The following is a 6083-nucleotide window of genomic DNA, read 5'->3' as shown; positions in this document are numbered from 1 at the left end:
GTAAATGCAGACAAACCCCTTCAGTAACTTGAATGTGGGTTGAAAAAACCTAACCCTAACACTTTATTTTAGTACTTGTGCAGACATAAATATAGACAAACTCCTTTAGTAACTTGAAACAAATAGTGCAATAATGTTTTTAATTTAAATTGAAATACATAAAATACATAAGATGCAAAGAAGTGTACTGTGAAATCTCAAAACTGCAGAATGTCGAGGATGATTGGCACAAAGAAAGATACATAAACATCCTGCAAATATGATATTTTCATTCCAGTCATCTAAGTTCAATTAGAACAACCATCACTATACAGCGCAGGTGCTGTCAGATACTTACAATGCAGTTTTGGCATCTCTTCAGAGACTCCATTCGCACCTTAAATCATATGATCTGTAAGAACTGAAGAAGTTTTTTTAGATAGGGAGTGAACTCTCTTTGCAAAACTTGTGCAACTTTATATAGCACTCATTTTAAAAACACAGCTTACAAAGTGCTTTACAGACAGATGGATACTCAGGAAGAACACTGAACAACATAAGCCTGGTCAGTCCAAACATGGTAAAAGATTTTCAATAGAAATTAGTACAACAAATCCAGATAAAATAATGAAATACATTTCTGCAAATATTTAATTCTATCTTTTTATGGGACAACACTGAAGAAATGACACTGATACAGTGTAAAGTAGTCAGTGTACAGCTTGTGTAACTGTAAATTTACTGTCCCCTCAACATAACAACACACAGCCATTAATGTCTAAAGCGCTGGCAACAAAAGTGAGTACACCCCGAAGTGAAAATGTCCAAATTGGGCCCAAAGTGTCAATATTTTGTGTGTCCACCATTTTTTCCCAGCACTGCCTGAACCCTCTTTGACATGGACTTCACAGGTTGCCAGTGGAATCCTCTTCCACTCCTTCATGAAAACATCACAGAGCTGGTGGATGTCAGAGACCTTGTGCACCTTCACCTTCTGTCTGTGGATTCCCCACAGATGCTGAATAGGGTTTAGGTCTGAAGACATGCTTGGCCACTCCATCACCTTTACCCTCAGCTTCTTTAGCAAGGCAGTGGTCGTCTTGGAGGTGTGTTTGGGGTCGTTACCTTGTTGGAATACTGCCCTGCGCCCCAGTTTCTGAAGGGAGGGGATCATGCTCTGCTTCATTATGTCACAGTACATGTTGGCATTCATGGTTCCCTCAATGAACTGTAGCTCCCCGGTGCCGGCAGCACTCATGCAGCCCCAGATCACAACATTCCCACCACCATGCTTGACTGCAGGCAAGACACACTTGTCTTTGTATTTGTATTTGTACACCAAATGAGTTTATCTTTGTCTCACCAGACCACAGGACATGGTTCCCGTAATCCCTGTCCTTAGTCTGCTTGTCTTTAGCAAACTGTTAGTGGGCTTTCTTGTGCATCATCTTTCGAAGAGGCTCCCTTCTGGGGCGACAGCCATGCTGACCAATTAGATGCAGTGTACAGCATATGGTCTGACCCCCCACCCCTTCAACCTCTGCAGCAATGCTGGCAGCACTCATACATTTATTTTCCAAAGGCACCTATAACTTCTTCGGTCAACCATGGCGAGGCCTGTTCTGAGTGGATCCAGTCCTGTTAAACCGCTGTATGGTCTTGGCCACTGTGCTGCAGCTCAGTTTCAGGATGTAGGCAATCTTCTTACAGCCTAATCCATCTTTATGTAGAGCAACAACTCTGTTTTTCAGATCCTCAGAGAGTTCTGTGCCATGTGATGCCATGTTGAACTTACGGGGACCAGTATGAGAGAGTGTGAGAGCCATAACACCAGATTTAACACACCTGCTCCCCATTCACACCTGACACCTTGTAACACTAATGAGTCACATGACAGTGGGGAGGGGAAATGGCTAACTGGGCCCAATTTGGAACTTTTCACTTAAGGGTGTACTCACTTTTGTTGCTGGCAGTTTAAACATCAATTACTGTGTGTTGAGTTATTTTGAGGCAACAGTTATACAAGCTGTATGCTGACAACTTTACATTGTATCAAAGTGTCATTTCTTCAGTGTTGCCCCATGAAAAGATAGAATTACATTTTTTGCTGAAATGTGAAGGGTGCACTTACTTTTGTGACACTCTAAGTAAATAAATAAAGGGTAAAAGAGGATAAAATGAATGATAAATTATAGAATAATAATTATATATCATAAAATGTGAACAAAAAATAGCAAAAGATGTCTTGACATGAATACGTGCAATCATGTTTTTATTGTAAATGCATAAGTTGCATATAAGTGCGCAGTATAATCTCTAAAACTGAAGAATATCGGGGATGACTGGCACGAAAAATGATACATTAACTGTAGAAAACGCCCAGCGAATGTAATATTTCCATTTTATTTGAAACATTAATCTCTCTTTCGATTTGGCCTTATAAATTCTTTTCACATCTCATTAATACAGTCAAAATTGGATGGTAGTGAAGCAATGAATAACACTGTTTTCCCCACCCAAAACTTTATTTCAAGCGAGCTTTTATGAATGCGATGCAGAAATATGAAAAGCCGGAGTGGATATTTGTCCACAGTAGAATACAGGTGATAAAGGCTATTTTCTCCCGCTTATCTGTGGCGGTAATAAATGCGAGAGCTGCAGCGCCGGCGTCCTGGGATTTAGAAGACAGGAACAATGGTGGCTGCCATGAAACATGAGATAACAGCGAGGAGGACGGCTGCTAATTGGCCTACACAGGCCAGCAGACGTGCCCTTCAAAGGCCCTTTTGCTGCTGCTTTGTAAGTGTTTATCCATTCATATACATGTCATTATCATAGCACAGAGAAAGTTTGTATTTCATGTTTCAAAATTGGGCATTTCTGAGATGGAGGGAGAGAAAAAAAACACATGAATGCTAAAATGTATCCCTCATGTTTTAGACATTTGGCTCACGGTGCTTGTGTTCAGACCATGTTTTTAAAATCCAGGCTTTTTCTCTCTTTCTTTTTTTTTTTTGCTTTTCAGGACATAAATGCACTTGAATTTATTTTTTTCTTTCGTGAAGAAAAAACCCCTCACAGCACCAGAGGCCAACTATTTCATATCAAGGCCTGCTTTTGAAAAATGAAAAAATGTTCAACCAAAGAGAAAAACTGCTCCGGGTCCAAACATCTCAAAATGTAAAGGAACGGCTCGACCCAAAATGAGGAGTCAGTCAATATTGATTCACCTTGCGTTGGTTGAAAAACCACTGAAGTCTGAGGAATGATGAAACACACAGTTAGCTTTCTGAGCTGCATCTCTGGCTTTTTTTCCCCCAAAAAATGATGTTATTTTATCCATTTGAAACTGATGATATACTCGGAGGGATAATGAGAATTTAAATGTTTGACCTTGAGGGACTATAGTTAAATCAAAAACTCACTAAATAAATGAACATCAGTGATTTTACTTCCTCATGTTCTGCCTTTTCTGTAGCGTGTTACTCCTGCGTTGCTCATCAGGAGCGCACACCATGAGAATAATTTTAATTCTGAATCAGTGTCTGGCCAGTGAAAGCCTCATTTGTGTTTCTGCCTCGCGGTTCTTCCCTTGTTGGTACAATGAAAGATTCCAGTCTTAACAGTAACAGAAGTGAACCTCAACTGGGTGTGGATTGCAAGTCTGGACAAGAGCGCACCCACACACGCTGAGTAATTCATGACGAATGTCGCAACTCGGCGAACGTGCTAGAAAACCTGCAGGCTGTGACGCACTTACTTCCGTCAAATACCTCAACAGTCATCGTATACCGTTTACATTGTCTGGAGGGAGACAAAACTCTTCCTATCTTTGCAGTGAATTTCCAGCCATCCATCCATACATTCTCTATACACCGCTTTATCCTCTCTAGGGTCGGGGGGGGGGGGGGGGGGGGGGGGGGGGGGGCTGGAGTCTATCCCAGCTGACTTGGGCGAAGGCAGGGGACACCCTGGACAGGTCACCAGTCTGTCACAGGGCTACATATACAGACACACAATCACACTCACATTCACACCTGCAGGCAATTTAGAGTAACCAATTAACCTCAGCATGTTTTTGGACTGTGGGAAGAAGCCGGAGTAAACCCACACGTGCACAGGGAGAACATGCAAACTCCATGCAGAAAGATCCCAGGCCCACCCCGGGATTTGAACCGGGATCTTCTTGCTGCAAGGCGAAAGTGCTAACCACTATACCACTGTGTGAATTTGCATACTGAAATTTGGAACCAAGACCAAAGCTGTTGTGCTGTTTTGCTCAGGTGTGTCTCTTCTTCTGTGAGATGGCAAAGCTATAAGATAACCACAGATGGAAAAAAAAAAACAAGGGTGTGCTGTTCTTTAATGTGTCTCCAGGACCGCATATAATTTGCTGTTTGTCTAACTGAGGTCTTGAGCCGTTTCCAAGGCAAGTCAGCCAACAGATTCCTCATTTCCACGAATGCCGTTTCACACGGTGATCAATCTAACTGTTTCCCGTAATCGAACTGTTGGTTGATCAGCATTACAGAACACTCCAGTCACCGCAGATGATCAGCTGTATTTGTTTGTTTTTGTGTCTCCAACCTGTTTTGCCCGAAGTGCAGATCTATATTCTTACACAACCGCCCTCCTCTTTAACAACAATGGTCGCCTTTATTGTGCTTTAATCCTGCTGCAGTTCTTATTGTGTGTCAGATTACATTACGAAACAGACGTATTCATGTAAAATGTTGGTTAAAAGGTGAAGACTGCCTCAAAATGTTGATTTGTGTGAACGGTCTCATCACAGTTAAAATGAATAGAACTTGTTTTTTAGTGACAAGTCCTTAGATAGCAGATTTCACCAGAACTTGTGTAAATTTTCCACTTATTACTAGCTAGTTTCTCTTTTGTCTGTTGGCATGTTTGTCTGCCTTTGCTTCCTGATACTGTCTGCTATGTTGGGTAATCTGTACGAGCTACAGCATTAAATTTACCAACTGAATCTTGTGTAGTCTCCCTTCTTGCTGCCAAAACATCTCGGATGCATCGAGGCATGAACATGGGACCTTTGGCAGTGTCCTTTGGTGCCTTCGTCGATCAGGTTTCTTACGTCACAGCTTCCAAATGTTTCATCAGACGGAAATCTGGGGAATTTTGGAGTTAACACCGTGGGATCTTTGTCTTGTTCCTCGAGGTGTTCGTGACCAGTTTTCGTGGCGTGGCAGAAGGCGTTGTCTTGTTTTGGGGGAGGTATTCTTGCTCTAGGGGGTGGTACATGTAAAAGTAACATCTACGCACACGTCAGGACCAAAACATTGCATTTGAGATGATCAGTGTTTTTCATTCAACCGGTCAGAGGTTTTTATGTTGGTGTTGATCCATTTTTTTTCTATTTACTAACACATTTCTGGTATAAAACTGACAAAATCCACTTTTTTTTTTTTTACTGTTATGAACCATGTGGAAACTTATTTGGCCTATTAGACATCATTGACTCCACAATTACAACTGTAATTGTAGGAAAATTCAAGTTTACATATTGTATAGTACATGTTCTACTGTATAGGGTTGAATATTTTTACAGACTTGATCAGGTTCTGTATACACTTAAGATAAACTGTTGGGACAATCCAAGAAAGTTATCTTCTTTGGTGCTTTTTATATTCTAGCATTTTTGTATCATTTTTTAAAAAACTATTTTAATACATATATTGTTGTCATATCTTGTATTACATTTTTACACATTAAATCATAGCAAAGGTTTACAGCCTCTTCTGTGCTACTTGTCATTTTACTTCCCATTATGTGGACTTGAATGAGCTTCCCAAGCAAATGGATTACTGATTTAAGTCTGTTCCTTTATATACAGCAGAAAACTGTCAGAATATAGCACAAAAATAATCTTGTTGGTGCTTTTTCTATTTTGTTTTCGCTATTTTTGAAGCTTTTTTTCTGTTTTAATACAGATATTTGATATTTTCTTAATTCTTGCTGCCATATCTTTCATTATATTCTTGAATATTAAAGCATGGCAAATATTTTCAGCCTCTTCTGTGCCATTTGTTGTCATCTTACTTCCCATTAATGTGGACTTGAGTCAACTTTCCAAGCAAATGCAC

The sequence above is a fragment of the Acanthochromis polyacanthus genome, chromosome 2 (assembly GCF_021347895.1).
Source record: "Acanthochromis polyacanthus isolate Apoly-LR-REF ecotype Palm Island chromosome 2, KAUST_Apoly_ChrSc, whole genome shotgun sequence".
In the NCBI taxonomy this organism is placed as follows: domain Eukaryota; kingdom Metazoa; phylum Chordata; class Actinopteri; family Pomacentridae; genus Acanthochromis; species Acanthochromis polyacanthus.
The sequence above is the reverse complement of the archived record's forward strand: the minus strand, read 5'-3'. Positions refer to the sequence as shown.